The sequence below is a fragment of the Notothenia rossii genome, assembly GCF_949606895.1.
Source record: "Notothenia rossii genome assembly, chromosome: 5".
NCBI classification, from domain to species: Eukaryota; Metazoa; Chordata; class Actinopteri; order Perciformes; family Nototheniidae; genus Notothenia; species Notothenia rossii.
The window spans coordinates 47942208-47964314 of record NC_136903.1 but is presented as its reverse complement, the minus strand read 5'-3'; the positions used below and the strand labels follow the sequence as shown (position 1 = coordinate 47964314).

The window sequence follows — 22107 nt, the reverse complement described above, 5'->3', positions numbered from 1 at the left end:
CCGAGTTCAAGTAGTGTTCTCGTCATGAGCTGAGCCCCTGTAGCATCACGGAGCCAATGGAGCTAACGGAGCTAGCAGTGAGACAGAGGAGCTAGGAGCAGCAGTCCCGTTGTCATGAAGAGGGAATCTAACTATATACAGAATAAGTTTTTGTGGATCCAGGCTAGAAACATGTTCATTTTCTGATGTTAAGTTGGACATTTTAACCAAGCGGCAAACTCTGGGGAAGAGCCGGGACGCCAATGCGGAAGTGCCTCAAACTTCAGTTCATCTAGTAGGAGCAGTCTGCAGAAGGGAGCAATTTCCATAGAACCCAATGTTAAAATGCTCAACTTTAGAGCAGAATTAACGATGTTTACATCGTGGTTCAAAAAACCATATTCTCTGTATAGTTCGATCCCCCCTTCATGAATATGGATTGGGGGGGTGACATTTTTCTCAAGACATCTGTTTAATTAATATTAAGCCTTAAAGCTTTTGCATTAATTAGGGCCTGGTCACTTTGATTGACATCTACATGCCTCACTGTCAGCTAACAGCAACTTGTCCACTCTGCTAGGCTTCAACCATAGAGGCTACAAAGTTAGTTAGTTGTAGTTACTGTACAATTAGTTGTAGTTACTGCACAATCACCACGAACACGGCTAAAGCTAAAGGGTCAAGACCCTTTAGCTTTAGCTATGTTTGTGGTGATTGTGCCTTTTAGGGAATATTGTTACAAATACCAGACAATTAAAATGTTGTGCTGTGTGCTTGAATGTACTAACAGAACTTCCAAGAAGTCTAAAATGATAATATTATACATGTCCCGTTCACAGGTGTTTGTGTGCTTGGTAGCTTACCTTGTTACTTATTAGTCAGCTAAGGACGTAACCCTTTATACTATATACATTTTAGTCTATGATTCAGCCTTGGGTAAGACTTTTATAGTCTATGGCTATGACGCCCATAATGCTAAACGGGAGCAAATGTTAATAGGGGACCCAATTATCCCAGTGGTGGCCGCCGGAGCTAACGGAGCCGCAGGGGGCTAGCTCCAGCCGGCGTCCCGGAGCTAGCCCACTGCGGCTCCGTTAGGTCCGGGGCCGGGCGGTGGAGTCCATCTTTTAATAACGTGTGAATGACAAGCATTAAGAATAACAAAACATAGCTAATTCTCTTGCAGATTGTCTCATTTGATTATGAATGTAACGTTTATATAGGGGAACTACACTGTTAGCAGTAACTTGGTATGCACGTATTTCATGTTAGCTTAGCTTCTTAGCCTGAGCTAGCTCTGTTTACTTCCAGTTCGGAGGCAGCAGGTCCCGCCTCGGCTCCGCCTCTTTGCCCTTATTTGGAGCAGGCGGGATTAGACTCTGACGTCGCCATCAAGCCGTTAGTGGCCGACTCCGCCTACTAAGGGCTTCTCGGCAACTCTGCAGAATCCTATGGGTGACGTCACGGACACTACGTCCATTTATATATACAGTATGATTTTAACATAGGGTCTACGGGAATTTCTCCCATCTGCATCCATCGCCTACAGTTTGCAGCATTGGGCTTCATGGCACTGCCCCGGAGTTCGCCGCTTGGCTCTGATAGGCCAGAAGTCGGTTCGATTGTATTCAGGCTCGATGGCTTATCCTGTCTGGGTAGCCCGGGTGATGCTGCATCGACATTTTTGACGTCGAATTTTAAACACCGAAATTGTCCATTGAATTTTTGGGATCTGAATTTGACCATTCGAATTGTTACATTTTTATTTTACAAAAATCAGATACATGATTTTCAAAGTAAGTATTTTCAATGCTATTAATTTGGTGTCTGATGAAATTAAAATACTTCTGTCTCTTGTTTGCTTCCATATACCCTACCTTTAAGAGACGGATCACGTTTTGTTCAGTCGGATAATCTCCACATGTCTACCCTACTTTTATAATTTTCGAATCATAAATCTAATCGATAGATTTATGATCCGTCTCTTAAATGTGTGTCAAACCACAGACCCTATTTCGAGCTATTGTCCAAAATCCTATGGAGAAATTGCATTGCTTTTTTCTCGAGGGAACCAGAAGAAGCTTACTTCCGGGTTTTAGGACTCGTCACTGTGGCAATCTATTGGTGTGGAGTAATTTCTTTGTCATGCTATTGTCTTTGTTGATGGATGATTCAGTAGGACATATAATAATGTATTACCTGAATAAAAGCTCAAAGCAGAATTCTGGTATTAAAAGTGTCTGCAGTAAAATGTTTGCCTTTAAAAAGCATTGTCTAATACAGCGTAGCAAAGTTTTATTATCAAGTTAAGCCTATTCATTTAAAGCTTCACTTGCCATTCGTAATTAGGTGAACATATTTACTACAGGCCTCACACTGTTCTACACTGAGGCTGCACTTGTTGTACAATTTCCACCAAATCAATCTATATATCATATGCAGAATATTACATTTCATAAAGTTTTACCCACTCTGAGTCACCATTACAAATTATGTTTAATACTACTGCTGTCACTTTAAAGTAAAAATGGTCCACAGACCTACACACCTGCAATAAGAATGATACTGTCTTTTCTTCTTGGAAGTTTTCTTCCAAGATTTGATTGATTTGATTTTGAAAGATATAGATTTTGTCACAGTGCACAACAGCACCCTGTCATATGGAATCTTTGGAACATACAGCATAGGTTAGACGGAGGTTTCCAAAAGTTCACAGGCATCTTATTTTGACGAGGGATTGCAATGAGAGATTCATTCTATTACTACATATTGAACAAGAATATTCACTGTTAGAATTAGATAACAAAGCAGCATGTGACTGCCTCTACATCTGACAGTCTGTGATTACTTTAGGAGTCTTGGCCAATATGAACTTTAAAAAATGGTTCCACCTATTAAACTGCAGAATTGGTTGTTATTAAAAATGCATTGGTATTCCGATGTGTTTCAGTGTTTAGGAAATGATATTAATAAGAGCGGCAACAGCATCTTTAGCGCCACACCACAAGGAAATAGTATTTTAGTGGTGGTTTAAAAATTATAATATATTTGTTGTTTCCTTCAGATCAGTAAGCTGCAGCTGCAGACGGTCAAAGAGCGTTTCCAGGCCTTCCTCAACGGAGACACCCAGATCGTGGCGGACGAAGCCTTCATCAACGCCGTCCAGAGCTACTATGACGTGAGTCGATTATCTGTTACCTTCTGTCTACCTGTATACAGGGGAAATGGATAGAATATAATTGTTTAATGTCATTATACATGTACAATGAGATAAATAAATGCTTCTCCCTTTCAAAAGGTGCCATCAAAACAAAAAACATCACAACATAAGACAACAAATACACGCAGCATACATACTTAGGAATGAGTAATAAAGTCCATTAATTATTTCCAGGGGTATAAAAATAAAATCTATAATGTAATAAATAATAATAGTAGGTATGTATTTATTATAATAATAATAATAATTAAAGCTGCAAGCAGCGTTGAGCGGGTCTTCGACGTTCCGCAGGCTGTTGTCCGCACGTCGACGTGTCTAGGTGTCTGAAGGACTCGGCCGTTGGCAAACGTGGGAAGTTTCAGGCCGATCGGACAACGTATTTAGGAGTTACAGCAGTATCAGATACATTGTGTTTGATGGCGAGGGATCTGTCGCCATGGCAACGGAATTTGATGGAGCCCCATAATACGCCTAGATGTGTTGAGGGCTGCATCGTTATCAGATCTGTGAAGTTTTGGGCCGTTTGGAGCATGTTCACTGGAGTTATGAGAAAACCGTGTTTCACGGAGACCATTTTGTTATCATAGCAACGAAATTTGACAAAATTTCAACACTGACACATATATGTGTCGAGGGCTTGACAGTTAGCACACATGTAAAGTTTGAACAGTTTTCGACCATATACACAGGACTTATAGCAATATCGTGGTTAACGGCGAGGGGTGTGTTGCCATGGCAACAGCTTTTGGGGAAAACTCACTATTGTCATATTGAGGTGTTGAGGGACAAACCATTAGCCATCATCTAAAGTCTGGTGCCGTTTGGATGATTTTCCATTGAGTTAGGACAACACCATGTTTCATGGCGAGGGAAGTGTTGCCATGGAAACGGCATATGGTGAGATCTCAGATTTCACGTAGAGCTGTTGAGGCATTGACCGGTGATATAAAAGTTAAGACTGGGGGACGATGGGACCTTGTCCATTGGAGTTACGACAACACCAGGTTTATTGGCGGGGGACGCATTGCCATGGCAACGGCATATGAGGACATCCCATAATTGACATAGAGCTGTTGAGGGCCGGACCATTAATGATAGTTTGAAGTCTGGTGCCGTTTGGACGATTTTCCATTGAATTAGGAAAACACCGTGTTTCATGGCGAGGGATCTGTTGCCATGGCAACGGCATATGATGACATCCCATAATTGGCATAGAGCTGTTGAGGGCCGGACCATTAATGATAGTCTGAAGTCTGGTGCAGTTTGGACCATTTTCCATTGAGTTAGGACAACACCGTGTTTCATGGCGAGGGAACTGTCGCCATGGCAACGGCATATGATGACATCCCATAATTGGCATAGAGCTGTTGAGGGCCGGACCATTAATGATAGTCTGAAGTCTGGTGCCGTTTGGAGGATTTTCCATTGAATTACAACAACACCAGGTTTTTTGGCGAGGGCCATCGAAATATGATGACATCCCATAATTGGCGGAGAGCTGTTGAGGGCCGGACCATTAGCCATCATATGAAGTCTGGTGCCGTTTGGACGATTTTCCATTGACTTACAACAACATGGTATTTTATGGCGAATGAAGCGTTGCCATGGAAACGGCATATGATGACATCCCATAATTGACATAGAGCTGTTGAGGGCCGGACCATTAATGATAGTCTGAAGTCTGGTGCCGTTTGGATGATTTTCCATTGAGTTACGTCAATACCGGGTTTTTTGGCGAGGGAAGCGTTGCCATGGAAACGGCATATGGTGAGATCTCGGATTTCACGTAGAGCTGTTGAGGCATTGACCGGTGATATAAAAGTTAAGTCTGGGGGACGATGGGACCTTGTCCATTGGAGTTACGACAACACCAGGTTTATTGGCGGGGGACGCATTGCCATGGCAACGGCATATGAGGACATCCCATAATTGACATAGAGCTGTTGAGGGCCGGACCATTAATGATAGTCTGAAGTCTGGTGCCGTTTGGACCATTGTCCATTGAGTTAGGACAACACCGTGTTTCATGGCGAGGGATCTGTTGCCATGGCAACGGCATATGAGGACATCCCATAATTGGCATAGAGCTGTTGAGGGCCGGACCATTAATGATAGTCTGAAGTCTGGTGCCGTTTGGACAATTTTCCATTGACTTACAACAACATGGTATTTTATGGCAAAGGAAGCGTTGCCATGGAAACGGCATATGATGACATCCCATAATTGGCATAGAGCTGTTGAGGGCCGGACCATTAATGATAGTCTGAAGTCTGGTGCCGTTTGGACGATTTTCCATTGAATTAGGACAACACCGTGTTTCATGGCGAGGGATCTGTTGCCATGGCAACGGCATATGATGACATCCCATAATTGGCATAGAGCTGTTGAGGGCCGGCCCATTAATGATAGTCTGAAATCTGGTGCCGTTTGGAGGATTTTCCATTGAATTACAACAACACCAGGTTTTTTGGCGAGGGACGCGTTGCCATTGAAACGGCATATGATGACATCCCATAATTGGCGGAGAGCTGTTGAGGGCTGGACCATTAGCCATCATATGAAGTCTGGTGCCGTTTGGACGATTTTCCATTGACTTACAACAACATGGTATTTTATGGCGAAGGAAGCGTTGCCATGGAAACGGCATATGATGACATCCCATAATTGACATAGAGCTGTTGAGGGCCGGACCATTAATGATAGTCTGAAGTCTGGTGCCGTTTGGATGATTTTCCATTGAGTTACGTCAATACCGGGTATTTTGGCGAGGGAAGTGTTGCCATGCTGCCAAGCGGCATATGGTGAGATCTCGGTTTTCACGTAGAGCTGTTGAGGCATTGACCGGTGATATAAAAGTTAAGTCTGGGGGACGATGGGACCTTGTCCATTGGAGTTACGACAACACCAGGTTTATTGGCGGGGGAAGCATTGCCATGGCAACGGCATATGAGGACATCCCATAATTGACATAGAGCTGTTGAGGGCCGGACCATTAATGATAGTCTGAAGTCTGGTGCCGTTTGGACGATTTTCCATTGACTTACAACAACATGGTATTTTATGGCGAAGGAAGCGTTGCCATGGAAACGGCATATGATGACATCCCATAATTGACGTAGAGCTGTTGAGGGCCGGACCATTAATGATAGTCTGAAGTTTGGTGCTGTTTGGACGATTTTCCATTGACTTACAACAAAATCGTATTTTTTGGCGAAGGATGCGTTGCCATGGAAACGGCATATGTTGACATCCCCTAATTGACAGAGAGCTGTTGAGGACCGGACCATTAATGATGGTCTGAAGTCTGGTGCCGTTTGGACGATTTTCCATTGAATTACAAAAAGACCAGGTTTTTTGGCGATGTAACATCAGATTTGACCTAGAGCTGTTCAGGGCCGCAGTGTTAACCATCATGTGAAGTTTGGTGGCGTTCTGAGTATTTCAGTTGGCGTTATGACATCATCGTGTTCCATGGCCTAGCATCGAGCGAACGCGAACTTTGGCGCCAAATCACGGTCATGCCGTGCGAAAAACCAAAAAACTGCATGATAACAATTTGCCGCCCATGTCTCGAGATAATACCTGACGAATTTCGAGTGGTTCGGATAAAGTCCCGAACGCGATACAAAATTCGCCAAATTCAAAATGGCCGACTTGCTGTACGTTATTTTATACCCCTCCAAGAGGCTTTTTTGCTCGTCTCCGCACCCTAGATATGCGTAGCGAGTTTCGTTGGTTTACGTGAAAGTTAAAGTAGGGGGAGTTAACGTTAAAAACGGAAGTGGGCGTGGTCTACGCAATTTTTTACGCAAAGTTCCGGTACCAATTACACATCGCTATTTTCACGACTTGTGATGCGCATGCGAAATTTGGTGAGTTTTCACATATGTTGCGGGGGTCAAAAGTGCGCGCAATGTATTCAAATAATAATCAGAAGAAGAATAATAATAATAATAATAATTAAAGCTGCAAGCAGCGTTGATCGGGTCTTCGACGCCGACGCTCCGCAGGCTGTTGTCCGCACGTCGACGTGTCGCGAAAGGCGTCTCGAGGACTCGGCCGTAGGCAAACGTGGGAAGTTTCAGGCCGATCGGACGACGTACATAGGAGTCACAGCAGTATCACAAACATTGTGTTTGATGGCGAGTGATCTGTCGCCATGGCAACGGAATTTGATGACACCCCATAATACGCCTAAATGTGTTGAGGGCTGCATCGTTATCAAACCTGTGAAGTTTTGGGCCGTTTGGACCATTTTCCATTGAGTTAACACAACATTGGGTTTTATGGCGAGTGATCTGTCGCCATGGCAACGGAATTTGATCACACCCCATAATACGCCTAGATGTGTTGAGGGCCGGACCAGTAGCCATCATCTGAAGTCTGGTGCCGTTTTGACGATTTTCCATTGAGTTAACACAACATGGTGTTTTTTGGCGAGGGATGCGTTGCCATGGCAACGGCATATGATGACACCCCATAATTGACATAGAGCTGTTGAGGCATGGACCGGTGATATACAAGTGAAGATTGGGGGACGATGGGACCGTGTCCATTGGAGTTACAGCGACACCGTGTTTTATGGCGAGGGATGCATTGCCATGAAACGGCAAATGATGACATCCCATAATTGGCATAGAGCTGTTGAGGGCCGGACCATTAATGATAGTCTGAAGTCTGGTGCGGTTTGGACGATTTTCCGTTGAGTTAACACAACATCGTGTTTTTTGGCGAGGGATGCGTTGCCATGGAAACGGCATATGGTGACACCCCATAATTGACATAGAGCTGTTGAGGGCCGGACCATTAATGATAGCCTGAAGTCTGGTGCCGTTTGGACGATTTTCCGTAGAGTTAACACAACATCGTGTTTTTTGGCAAGGGATGTGTTGCCATGGAAACGGCCTACGATGAGATCTCAGATTTCACGTAGAGCTGTTGAGGCATGAACCGGTGATATAAAAGTAAAGATTGGGGGACGATGGGACCCTGTCCATTGGAGTTACAGCGACACCGTGTTTTATGGCGAGGGATGCGTTGCCATGGTAACGCCATATTAAGTAACATGGGATTTGACGTAGAGCTGTTCAGGGCCGCAGTGTTAACCATCACGTGAAGTTTGGTGGCGTTCTGAGCATGTCAGTTTGAGTTATGACATCATGGTGTTCCATGGCGAGGGATGGCCTAGCATCGAGCGAACGCGAACTTTGGCGCCAAATCACGGCTACGCCGTGCGAAAGAAAAAAATTTCCGTGATAACTTTAGATCGCCCATTTGTGGAGAAGCTACCCGAGGAATTTGGAGTGGTACGGATAAAGTCCCTAGGAGGAGTTCGTTAAAGTGCGAGGGACGAAAAACGCGATAAATCGCGTTTTTCCAACGCCAAATTCAAAATGGCCGACTTCCTGTACGTTATTTTATACCCCTCCAAGAGGCTTTTTTGCTCGTCTCCGCACCCTAGATATGCGTAGCGAGTTTCGTTCGTTTACGTGAAAGTTAAAGTGGGGGGAGTTAACGTTAAAAACGGAAGTGGGCGTGGCCTACGCAATTTTTGACGCAAAGTTCCGGAACCAATTACACATCGCAATTTTCACGACTTCTGACGCGCGTGCGAAATTTGGTGAGTTTTCACATATGTTGCGGGGGTCAAAAGTGCGCGCAATGTATTAAAATAATAATCAGAATAATAATAATCGCACCGATATCAATAATGTTCGGCCTAGGGTGGCCGAGGTCACATGGGCGCGAGCGCCCATGTGACTAGGTTGGCGTGGGCCACCTACTGTCATGATTTAGGCCACTTTTGATGGGCTTTTGCCCGTCTTTTTCCCTGTTTTGTGTGTGTTTCGCAGGTTTATCGGTCGCTGCGCGACCGATTTCAATAGGGTCTTCGCCGACCTAGGTCTCAGACCCTAATTAAAGCTGCGAGCAGCGTTGAGCGGGTCTTTCGACGCTCTGCAGGCTGTTGTCCGCACGTCGACGTCAGGCAGATGTCTCGAGGACTCGGCCGTTGGCAAACGTGGGAAGTTTCAGGCCGATCGGACAACGTACACAGGAGTTACAGCAGTATCACAAACATTGTGTTTGATGGGGAGTGATCTGTCGCCATGGCAACGGAATTTGATGACACCCCATAATACGCCTAGATGTGTTGAGGGCTGCATCGTTATCAAACCTGTGAAGTTTTGGGCCGTTTGGAGCAAGTTAACTGGAGTTATGAGAGAACCGTGTTTCACGGCGACCATTTAGTTACCATAGCAACGATATTTGACGAAATCTCAAAACTGACACATATATGTCTCGAGGGGTTGACCGTTAGCACACATGTGAAATTTGAACACTTTTTGAACATTTAAACAGGAGTTTTAGCAATATCGTGCTTAACGGAGAGGGATGCGTTGCCATGGCAACAGCTTTTGAGGAAAACTCACTATTGTCATATTCAGGTGTTGAGGGCCGGACCATCAACTGTCATCTGAAGTGTGGTGCGGTTTGGACGATTTTCCATGGAATTAAGAGAACATTGTGTTTTATGGCGAGGGATGCGTTGCCATGGCAACGGCATATGATGACATCCCCTAATTGACATAGAGCTGTTGAGGGCCTGACCATTAATGATAGTCTGAAGTCTGGTGCCGTTTGGACGATTTTCCATGGAGTTACGTCAATACCGGGTATTTTGGCGAGGGAAGTGTTGCCATGGAAACGGCATATGGTGACATCCCATAATTGACATAGAGCTGTTGAGGGCCGGACCATTAATGATAGTCTGAAGTCTGGTGCCGTTTGGATGATTTTCCATTGAGTTACGTCAATACCGGGTTTTTTGGCGAGGGAAGTGTTGCCATGGAAACGGCATATGGTGAGATCTCGGATTTCACGTAGAGCTGTTGAGGCATTGACCGGTGATATAAAAGTTAAGTCTGGGGGACGATGGGACCTTATCCATTGGAGTTACGACAACACCAGTTTTATTGGCGGGGGACGCATTGCCATGGCAACGGCATATGAGGACATCCCATAATTGACATAGAGCTGTTGAGGGCCGGACCGTTAATGATAGTCTGAAGTCTGGTGCAGTTTGGACCATTATCCATTGAGTTAGGACAACACCGTGTTTCATGGCGAGGGAACTGTCGCCATGGCAACGGCATATGAGGACATTCCATAATTGACATAGAGCTGTTGAGGGCCGGACCATTAATGATAGTCTGAAGTCTGGTGCCATTTGGACGATTTTCCATTGACTTACAACAACATGGTATTTTATGGCGAAGGAAGCGTTGCCATGGAAACGGCATATGATGACATCCCATAATTGACGTAGAGCTGTTGAGGGCCGGACCATTAATGATAGTCTGAAGTTTGGTGCTGTTTGGACGATTTTCCATTGACTTACAACAACATCGTATTTTTTGGCGAAGGATGGGTTGCCATGGAAACGGCATATGTTGACATCCCCTAATTGAGAGAGAGCTGTTGAGGGCCGGACCATTAATGATAGTCTGAAGTCTGGTGCCGTTTGGACGATTTTCCATTGAATTACAAAAAGACCAGGTTTTTTGGCGAGGGATCTGTTGCCATGGCAACGGCATATGATGACATCCCATAATTGGCATAGAGCTGTTGAGGGCCGGACCATTAATGATAGTCTGAAGTCTGGTGCCGTTTGGAGGATTTTCCATTGAATTACAACAACACCAGGTTTTTTGGCGAGGGACGCGTTGCCATCGAAACGGCATATGATGACATCCCATAATTGGCGGAGAGCTGTTGAGGGCTGGACCATTAGCCATCATATGAAGTCTGGTGCCGTTTGGACTATTTTCCATTGACTTACAACAACATGGTATTTTATGGCGAAGGAAGCGTTGCCATGGGAACGGCATATGATGACATCCCATAATTGACATAGAGCTGTTGAGGGCCGGACCATTAATGATAGTCTGAAGTCTGGTGCCGTTTGGATGATTTTCCATTGAGTTACGTCAATACCGGGTTTTTTGGCGAGGGAAGTGTTGCCATGGAAACGGCATATGGTGAGATCTCGGATTTCACGTAGAGCTGTTGAGGCATTGACCGGTGATATAAAAGTTAAGTCTGGGGGACGATGGGACCTTGTCCATTGGAGTTACGACAACCCCAGGTTTATTGGCGGGGGACGCATTGCCATGGCAACGGCATATGAGGACATCCCATAATTGACATAGAGCTGTTGAGGGCCGGACCATTAATGATAGTCTGAAGTCTGGTGCAGTTTGGACCATTGTCCATTGAGTTAGGACAACACCGTGTTTCATGGCGAGGGAACTGTCGCCATGGCAACGGCATATGAGGACATTCCATAATTGACATAGAGCTGTTGAGGGCCGGACCATTAATGATAGTCTGAAGTCTGGTGCCGTTTGGACGATTTTCCATTGACTTACAACAACATGGTATTTTATGGCGAAGGAAGCGTTGCCATGGAAACGGCATATGATGACATCCCATAATTGACGTAGAGCTGTTGAGTGCCGGACCATTAATGATAGTCTGAAGTTTGGTGATGTTTGGACGATTTTCCATTGACTTACAACAACATCGTATTTTTTGGCGAAGGATGGGTTGCCATGGAAACGGCATATGTTGACATCCCCTAATTGAGAGAGAGCTGTTGAGGGCCGGACCATTAATGATAGTCTGAAGTCTGGTGCCGTTTGGACGATTTTCCATTGAATTACAACAACACCAGGTTTTTTGGCGAGGGACGCGTTGCCATCGAAACGGCATATGATGACATCCCATAATTGGCGGAGAGCTGTTGAGGGCCGGACCATTAGCCATCATATGAAGTTTGGTGCCGTTTGGACTATTTTCCATTGACTTACAACAACATGGTATTTTATGGCGAAGGAAGCGTTGCCATGGAAACGGCATATGATGACATCCCATAATTGACATAGAGCTGTTGAGGGCCGGACCATTAATGATAGTCTGAAGTCTGGTGCCGTTTGGATGATTTTCCATTGAGTTACGTCAATACCGGGTTTTTTGGCGAGGGAAGTGTTGCCATGGAAACGGCATATGGTGAGATCTCAGATTTCACGTAGAGCTGTTGAGGCATTGACCGGTGATATAAAAGTTAAGTCTGGGGGACGATGGGACCTTGTCCATTGGAGTTACGACAACACCAGGTTTATTGGCGGGGGACGCATTGCCATGGCAACGGCATATGAGGACATCCCATAATTGACATAGCGCTGTTGAGGGCCGGACCATTAAAGATAGTCTGAAGTCTGGTGCAGTTTGGACCATTGTCCATTGAGTTAGGACAACATCGTGTTCCATGTTGAGGGATGGCCTAGCATCGAGCGAACGCGAACTTTGGCGCCAAATCACGGCTACGCCGTGCGAAAGAAAAAAATTTCCGTGATAACTTTAGATCGCCCATTTGTGGAGAAGCTACCCGAGGAATTTGGAGTGGTACGGATAAAGTCCCTAGGAGGAGTTCGTTAAAGTGCGAGGGACGAAAAACGCGATAAATCGCGTTTTTCCAACGCCAAATTCAAAATGGCCGACTTCCTGTACGTTATTTTATACCCCTCCAAGAGGCTTTTTTGCTCGTCTCCGCACCCTAGATATGCGTAGCGAGTTTCGTTCGTTTACGTGAAAGTTAAAGTGGGGGGAGTTAACGTTAAAAACGGAAGTGGGCGTGGCCTACGCAATTTTTGACGCAAAGTTCCGGAACCAATTACACATCGCAATTTTCACGACTTCTGACGCGCGTGCGAAATTTGGTGAGTTTTCACATATGTTGCGGGGGTCAAAAGTGCGCGCAATGTATTAAAATAATAATCAGAATAATAATAATCGCACCGATATCAATAATGTTCGGCCTAGGGTGGCGCCCGCGCCCATGTGACTAGGTTGGCGTGGGCCACCTACTGTCATGATTTAGGCCACTTTTGATGGGCTTTTGCCCGTCTTTTTCCCTGTTTTGTGTGTGTTTCGCAGGTTTATCGGTCGCTGCGCGACCGATTTCAATAGGGTCTTCGCCGACCTAGGTCTCAGACCCTAATAATCGGACCGATATCAATCAGTTTTATGGACGGCCTAGGATGGCGGTTGGCGTGGGCTACCTACTGTCATGATTTAGGCCACTTTTGTCCGTCTTTTGCCCTTTTTTGTGTGGGTTTTGCATGGTTATCGCTCGCGTTGCGAGCGACTAAATTGATCCTACCGATATCAATCATGCGAGTGACTGGGCTCACGCGGCCTATCACCCGTCATGATTTCCGAACCTTTTCTGTGCTTTTGCCGGTCGTTTTCCCTGTTTTGTGTGTGTTTCGCAGGTTTATCGGTCACTGCGCGACCGATTTCAATAGGGTCTTCGCCGACCTAGGTCTCAGACCCTAATAATAATAATAATAATGATAATAATAATGATATATATGTATATATATATACACAGTCACATTTATTTCACATGCAGGATGATTAAGAGGTATTACTTTCAGGTGTTAAAGGTCCCATGCCATGGCCATTTCTACTGATCATAATTCCATTGTTGAGGTCTAGTAGAATAGATTTATATTGTTCAATGTTCCAAACTAAAAATAAATTCCCATACAGCATCTCTGTATAGTCTGTGTATTCACTCTCGGTCCTAAACGGCTTGTTGGAGCTCCTGTCCCCCCCCCCTCCTTGTGAGCCCAGTGTGCACTGATTGGTCGGGACGTTGCGAGGCTCGTTGCTGCTTGCAGCTGCTGCGAGGAGCGGACAGACTTCCGGGTCGGCGATAGAGCGAGAACAAGCGAAACTCATCCTGAGCACACACAAACACTCACAGCCGAAGTAAAAACAATAAGTGTGGCTTGATATTGAGTAAGAGAAAGGTTTATAACGCTCTGAGAATGGGTCTGCGGAGAGCATTTCTCCGCCATCCCAACTCGTCTATTACCAGCGTTCAGGGAGCTCTATGCAAGTCAATGGGATGCCCTGTTAGTTAGCCAAGGGATCCTGGTGTGTGAGGTGCTCCGCGGATTGGTCCATTTGGGCCAATCCGGTCATTTGTTGTTGATTTGGGCGTTCAAATGTCACAGAACCCAGGAAGAAAACAATGGAAAATGAGAAATCTCCAACGAGGCGTTCTGGGGCAGCATAGATAGGTCTTCTCTGTGTTAGAGTTTTACTCGCTACAGGGTGTACTTCGAGGGTTTGTGACTTTGCAGACCGTTTACATGCATGAAAACCTTCATAACACACAAGGGGACGGGTAACAACCGGAAAAGCATGACATGGGACCTTTAAGAGCAATGATGGCTCTTGAGAAAAAACTGTCTTTGAGTCTGTTTGTTTTGGATGTGATACACCTGTAGCGCCTGCCGGAGGGCAGCAGGTTGAACAGGTGAAAGCCGGGGTGTGAGCTGTCCTTAACAATGTTTTTGGCTCTACTGAGGCAGCGGAAGGTGTAAATGTCCATCAGGGAGGGGACAGGGCAGCCGATGATCCTCTGTGCTGCTTTTACGACTCTCTGGAGCCTCATCCTGTCGGCCTCAGTGCAGCTGGCGTACCACACTGTGATGCAGTATGTCAATAGGCTCTCGATGGTAGAGCGGTAGAAGATCACCAGCAGCTTAGTGGCCAAGTGGTTCTTCCTGAGCACCCTCAGGAAGTGCAGACGCTGCTGGGCCTTCTTGATGACAGCTGTGGTGTTGTCCTTCCAGGAAAGGTTGTTGGTGATGAGGACTCCGAGGAACTTGAAGTTGTGGACCCTCTCTACACACTCACCGTTAATGTTGAGGGGAGCGAGGTCGGTAGTATTCCTCCTGAAGTCTACGATGATCTCTTTGGTTTTTGTGGGGTTCAGTGCCAGGTTGTTAATTGAACACCACGCTGAGAGCTTCAGTACCTCACCCCTGTAGGCCGACTCGTCTCCTCCTGAGATAAGCCCCACCACAGTGGTGTCGTCAGCAAACTTGACAATGATGTTCTCTGGGTGGGCTGGACTGCAGTCGTGGGTGTAGAGCGAGTACAGGAGAGGGCTCAGCACACAGCCCTGAGGAGAGCCGGTGCTGAGAGTGCGGGTGGAGGAGTGATGGGGGCCAAGTCTCACACGCTGGGGGCGGTTAGTGAGGAAATCTTTGATCCAGGAACAGGCGGGTGGGGGAAGGCCTAGGTTTGATAGTTTGCAAACTAGAATGTCCGGGATGATTGTGTTGAACGCTGAGCTGTAGTCAATAAAGAGCAATCTGACGTAGCTCCCACGATGCTCCAGGTAGCTCAGTGCAGAGTGGAGAGCTATGGCGTCTTCAGTGGATCTATTTGCTCTGTAGGCACACTGGTGTGGGTCGAGGGTGGGGGGAAGGCAGGCCTTTATGTGATGTAACACCAGCCTCTCAAAACACTTCATGATCACAGGTGTGAGGGCAATGGGGCGGTAGTAATTAAGGCTGTCTGTGGTTGCTTTCTTAGGAACAGGAATGATAGTGGCAGTTTTAAGGCAAGGTGGGATAACAGCGAGTTTCAGGGAGAGATTACAAATGCTGGTGAAGACCTGTGAGAGCTGGTTGGCACCAGCTCTGAGCACCTTCCCAGGCACTCCATCTGGACTAGCAGCCTTCCTGGGGTTCAGTGCTTTGAGCATCCGCCTCACATCATGATCTACCACAGTAAGTGGTGCTGGAAGCGGTTTGGGGCTGGGGTGGAGTTGCTGATTGCTGCTGTGATGTCTCGAAGCGAGCAAAGAAGCAGTTCAGTTACTCTGCTAGCGACACGCTTGAGTCCCTAGTTGTCATGTCACACCCCTGTAGTTGGTTATGTTCTTAACCCTTTGGAGTCCTGGGCTAATTTGGCCGTTTTCGCATACTTTTGATACTAAACCCCATTAAGAAATGTTTGGCATGTCAATGTTTGGTATCTTTTTGTTAAGGACAACCTCACCTATATAACCTGATAGTTATTTCTTTCATTTTGAGATACTATATGAACATTTTGGACCCAAAATCACAAAAAAACGTAAAAACAGATTTTGAAAATGATATTATTTTTCATATAGGTAACACAAACATACACAACGAAACCATTTGAAAGCTGGAAATATATACATGGGATGTCACTATGATAACGTGAAAGTTTGATTGAGGTAGCATGAACCTATATACAAAATGTATGAACAAATAACAGTTGTATCCATCGGCTTTTTTTCCTCATTTCTCAAGTTCTGCCAACAGTGACACAGTAGGCACAACAAAACATTTAAAAGCTTAAATAATGTACACAGGATTTTATTCTGATAAGGCAAAAGTGTTATTATAAATATAATACAAATATATATATATACACATTATGTACAAAAATCTGTCTTTTCTGTCTTTATCTGTGCCACGCTTCAAAGCAGTTTCTGTCAACTACGACACAGAGGGCAACATCACAGGCTCCTCCTCCATGTCAAAAAACAAGCTCATAGCTTGACTCACGTTCAGAGTTCTCTTCATCATAGTTGAATCTTCAAAACTCTAAATCGATCTAACTATATCTAAATTCTCAATGTTTGTCTGTCACTTTACTTCAATCGCAGTCTCCCGCCGTCTCTCTTTGTCTCCCGCCGCCTGTCTTCGTATATCTTCGTCTCTCTCCATTTCCCGCCGTCATTCTTCGTCTCTTTTCGTCTAGTTTTGTATCACTCCGTTTACCTGATTACCTCACCCCCTCCCTGGTAAATACATCCTGTTGAGCAGGATCTACAGTTTCCAGTATTTTCCGTTTCGTAAAATGATAAAATACGGCGAAGATATTAAAATATGTGCTTCCATTATTCATACTTTTGAAATATGTTTGTATTAACTTTATATCGTCGTATCTCCGCGTTTATTGGGTCTTTTTGCATGAAACAAAGACTGGGATATAGTTTCAAGCCAGTACTTTCGACAGAAACACACGGCAATGTTGTCTGGACTGTTGTTTTTATGCGGCACCGGCTTGTGATCTGATCACGCCGGCATGACGGTCGACTCCAAAGGGTTAATGCCCTGCCACACCTGCCTAGGGTTGTTGCTTGTGAGGTGGTCCTCAATCCTTTTTTTGTAGTCTGTCTTGGCTTTTGTAATTCCTCTCCTCAGGTCGGCTCGAGCAGCACTGTAGAGAGCTCTGTCCCCTGACCTTAAGGCTGAGTCACGGGCCTTGAGCAGCATGCGGACCCGGCCAGTCATCCAGGGTTTGTGTTTTGGGAAAACCCTGATGCTTTTTACCACAGTGACGTTGTCTATACAGTATTTAATGTAGGACAGTACCGTCTCTGTGTAGGTTGCCAGGTCCTATTGCTGGTGTTCAAATACTAGGGCCAATAGGGTGGGTGGAGGGGGTCTGGAGGACGGGTTTGGGCTGACAGCCCAGGGACACAGCGGAGGACCCGGAAGGGGTCTCGGGCGGACGGCCCGGGGGCAAGGAAGAGTTCAAAAAGGGCACAGCGGGCGAACTCAGGGGGGCCGGGCATGAGAGCGAAGGCAGCGGCTGGAAGAGTCCGGAGGCCGGGCTCGAGGGCGAAGGCCACGACTGGGGAACTCAGGGGGGCGGGCTCGAGGGCGAAGACCGCAGCAATCAGGGGGCCGGGCTCAAGGGCGAAGACCTCGGCTCTCAGGGGGCCGGGCTCGAGGGCAAAGACCGCGGCTCTCAGGGGGCCGGGCTCAAGGGCGAAGACCAGACAGCTCCGGAGGCTGGGCAGGACCCGGTGTCGGCCGAACAGGAACCGGAGCCGGTGGGACAGGCTCCGGCAGGATGCCCCACGGAAGAGGACCAGGAGTTGGCAGGACCCTCAGCGGAACAGGACATGGTGTCGGCAGGACCCCCGGCGGAAGAGGTGACGGCGGGACCTCCAACAGGACACGGGGAGCTGGAGTGGGTTGGTACACCGACAGAACACGAGGAGCTGGAGTAGGCCGGAACACCGACAGAACACGAGGAGCTGGAGTGGGCCGGAACACCGACAGAACACGAGGGACTGGAGTGGGCCGGAGAGCCGGAACGTGAGCCAGAATCATAGCTGCTGGCGCCGGTACTGGAGTCGGAACTGGAGCCGGAATTGAAGCCGGAACCATAGCTGCTGGGGCCAGAACTGGGGCTGGAACCATGGCTGCTGGGGCCAGAACTGAGGCCGGAACCATGGCTGCTGGGGCTGGCCGGAACTATGGCTCTTGGGGCTCGGGCTGCTAGCCTGGACTTGCGACTCCCTCTCTTAGGAGCTTTTTGGAGGCTCCGTGGACCTCCAAAAGCCAGACGAGTTCCAGAGAATGGCTCCTGGACAGGAGCAGGAACTGGGGCAGAAGCAGAGGTTGACTCCAGACGGAACACACCGAGGCGTATGGTGTCAGGTTGGGAGTTGGGAGGCAGGGAGCTAGCATGCCTGGGGCTAGCGGGCCAGGAATCAAACACCGAGAGGAAGTCCAAAATCCAGCCAGGTAAGAATTTCACTAAACCTGGTTTCTCCATAGCCATCTGGTGCGCCTCAGCCAGAGCAGCCTCTCACTGCTGAACTCCAGACGCTCCCCTCCACTTATCAGAGCAGCCAGCCAAAGAAAAGGAAAAACTGAGTAATTCCAACTCAAAAGGATCGGCCGGGCCCATCCTTGGTGAGTTCCTTCTGTCAGGCAGGACCCAAAATGCAGATTTCAAAGAAAAACACCTTTATTCCAAGGCCAAAATGTCAAAGACAGAACTCTTCCCAGTGATCACAGTCCAACAACAACAAGGAACTCACAAAGACTAACAGAAAACACAGAACCTAAATACACACAGGACTAATCAAACAAACAAGAGACAGGTGAGGAGGGAGGAGAATACACAGGGGCACCAGGTGAACACAATCGGGTAATCAGGTAGGAGGTAAAACAGACAGAAAGCAACAGGCAAGACAGGGGGTGAACACTTTTCAAAATAAAACAGGAAACCAAAGACAGAAAAAGACGAGACAAAAAACAACACAGACAGATCGTGACACAGGCCAGGTTGTAACAGACTTTCTTGTTGGACTTGTTCTCCGTCTAAGGGGGATGTATGCAGGGGTCAGTAGCATGGAGATATGATCTGACAGGCCTAGGTGGGGGAAAGGTATGACTCTGTATGCGTGCTTGATGTTGGAGTACACATGATCAAGCAGTAGCGTGGCGTGGGGAAAAAATTAGGGGAAGCCAATAATACGTCCTTTCTTTTGGGGTGGGGGGGGTGTGGTGGTCAATGTAATAACGTAACCAGATGAGTGATTACAGCGCCCGGTATCATTTTACACACATTTGTATCATACAAATGCAGGACTTACACACGCCTGTTATCTGACCGACAGGTCCGCACGCACTCTCCAGCCGAAACTCTAATAAGCATTGATTCACAAACTAAATCAGGAGACCTTTAACGTTTTACGTCCGGTTCGCTCCTTTGTTCCTCGCTGTACACAGCTCCAGTTTGGGCATTGGCCTGTCATCAGATTGTATTAGTTGTTGCTGCTGCAGCGGAACTTTAATCCAATTATTTTTGATTAAATACTCCAAATCTCCACCCTCCATAATTGCACTTGCTTCAGTTGCTTGCTACTTTCTAACGGCGGTGAAAGTGGTGCAGTGACGCTATCTATCTTCTATCGATTAGATTTATGATTCGAACATTATAAAAGTAGGGTAGACATGTGGATATTATTCGACTGAACAAAACGTGCATTTTCCAAAATCCTATGGAGAAATCCCATTGTTATTTTTGTCGAGGGAAACCGAGCGCAGCTTACTTCCGCTTTTTGGGACGCGTCACTGCACCACTAAATTGATGCGATTTGATTGGATTGTGAGGCAAGGGAAGCCAGCCGCCTCTGGCTTCCCTTGGCATGGCCCTGACCAATCACAGGTTGGCAGGGGCATGACGTGAGCCTCATCTGATTGGTCAATCCCTCCATTTTTTTTCACCAAGGGAAGCAAATTTCGGCTGGCCTCCTCTCGCAACAGAGAGTGCAATCTACTGTTCCACCATAACATCTAGAGGGGCGCTGTTTCACTCTTTGTAAAATACTCAATGAGAATCAGGAGACCTGAGACGGGCCGGCAGCAACATACAACAATGAATTTCCGAAACTAAACGAAGTGTTTTTATTTATTTATTAAAATTATAACTACAATCCGAAAAAACAGGGGAAGCCTGGCTTCCCTCTGCCTCCAGGCGAAAACGCCACTGTGATCAAGAGTGTTTTTCCCTCTGGTCGGACACTTGACATGCTGGTAGAATTTAGGCAGGACAGATTTTAGGTTGGCCTTATTGAAATCTCCTGCAACAATGTTAACGCCATCGGGGTGAGCCTGCTGTTGGTGGTTGATGGTATACTTACGGTACTTACGGTGCGTCCACACGGCAGGGTCGCGTTGAAGCTTGCCGGTGGGCGTGTCTGGAGCGTGACAAACAATCAATCACATTAATCTCACGCCCCGGACACACAAGCACACGGTTTGATTGGCTAGAGCAGGGATTCTCAACCTTTTTTGGGCCAGCGCCCCCCTGTCCATTATCCAGGTCTCTTACCACCCCCCATCAAAAAAAGTAGACTTATTTTCTTCCCTGAATATTAATGTTGACTAATATTCTGTGTTATATCATTTAAAAAGCATGTCACTGAATGCCAAATAATAGATTGGATTTAACTGGGCAGTTGGAATATCATTATCATTAGTTTACCAGAGAGCAGAAAAGCCATGTGAATGTGAATAAAAATGATATTTATGAGTGTTAAACAAACTCAGGCAAGAGCAGAGAATACAAACAGACTGCTACGGAACAGCAGCAATTTCACACATGTCCAGTGCAGAACAAACAGTAGGCTACAAAACTGTACATTAGGCCTACAGAACTAACAGGTCGGAAAGGTGTTGCATTTCGCCAAATTGCGGGGGGGGGTGAAGGTTAGTGTGACCCCTGCGCTTGGTGGTTCTCCGCCAGTTTCTTCACTGCGGGTTGCAGAGAACTTAGTTTCAGTCGCAGTGCACCTGAGGCCGTCAAGTTCAAGCGATTGCGGTACTTGGACTGCATGTGGAGGACCTGGCTGAATCCCTGCTCCACGAGGTATGTGGTTGGGAAAGCCAGAAGAAGCAGCCTCGCTTTCTCCCAGAGAGCCGGGTAACGCTGAGAGTATTTGACCCACATCTTGCCCCAGCCAGAGGTGTGGAAAAAAGCCTGGGCCTCATCGTCACTCTGGATGTCGATGAGATGCTCCTGTATTGCTGGCTCGCATTCCGCCACGTCCGCCTGAAAGGGCTGCACCACCCAGGTGGGAACATCGAGGTCCAAAAGATCTCTGAAGCGGATCTTCAATTCGGCATTCACCATCCTCAGGTGGTCTGTGTAAATGAGGAGGCGCTCATCGGTAAGAGTCTCAGACACCTGCAATGAGTATAACCAGGAAATTGTTATCGGTGCAGAATGTTACCATCCGATTTTAAACTGGTTATTTTATTGCTAATTAGTTTACTAATTGATGTTTCTTTATTCTCATAATACATTCAGAACATAAGTTATTTATACTAACCAGGAACACAAATATAGTGTTGCATAGAGTAACCTACATTTATTACATGTATTATTTATTATTATCATTATTTAGTAGCCTAGGCTAGATCACCTTGGTCAACAGCGGGAAATGAGCAAACTGCTTCCTGCCTATGTTCTGCCGGTATAGATCCAGCCTGGAGGTGAGACTGTGGATGACCGCCTTGCTCTGGATCAGAGTAACTCCTTTTCCTTGGAGCTTCAGCGTGACATTCATTTTGCCAAAGAAGTCTGCGAGGTACATGATGTCGCAGCGGCTGGATGATACCTGTTCCCGAGAGCTGCATCCACCTCCTCCAGGAACTCCACGATGCTGTCAAACAGCTCATAAAAACGAGCAAGGCAGTTTCCTT

At 46.6% G+C, this 22107-nt stretch overlaps 1 protein-coding gene across 6 annotated transcripts in view; it reads left to right on the top strand.

Annotated features, from left to right (window-relative positions):
- Positions 1-589: 589 nt before the first annotated feature.
- Positions 590-22107, top strand: part of LOC307039968 (calcium-dependent secretion activator 1) — a 202621-nt gene continuing 181103 nt past the window's right edge. For 2 of the 6 annotated variants that reach the window (XM_079682442.1, XM_079682443.1), the window contains exon 1: positions 638-3157. The gene's annotated coding sequence lies outside the window, so the exon portion shown is untranslated. Of the gene's footprint in view, positions 3158-22107 lie in introns of all 6 variants that reach the window. The other 4 variants (XM_079682444.1, XR_013808378.1, XM_079682440.1 and 1 more) reach the window with 4 other exon arrangements.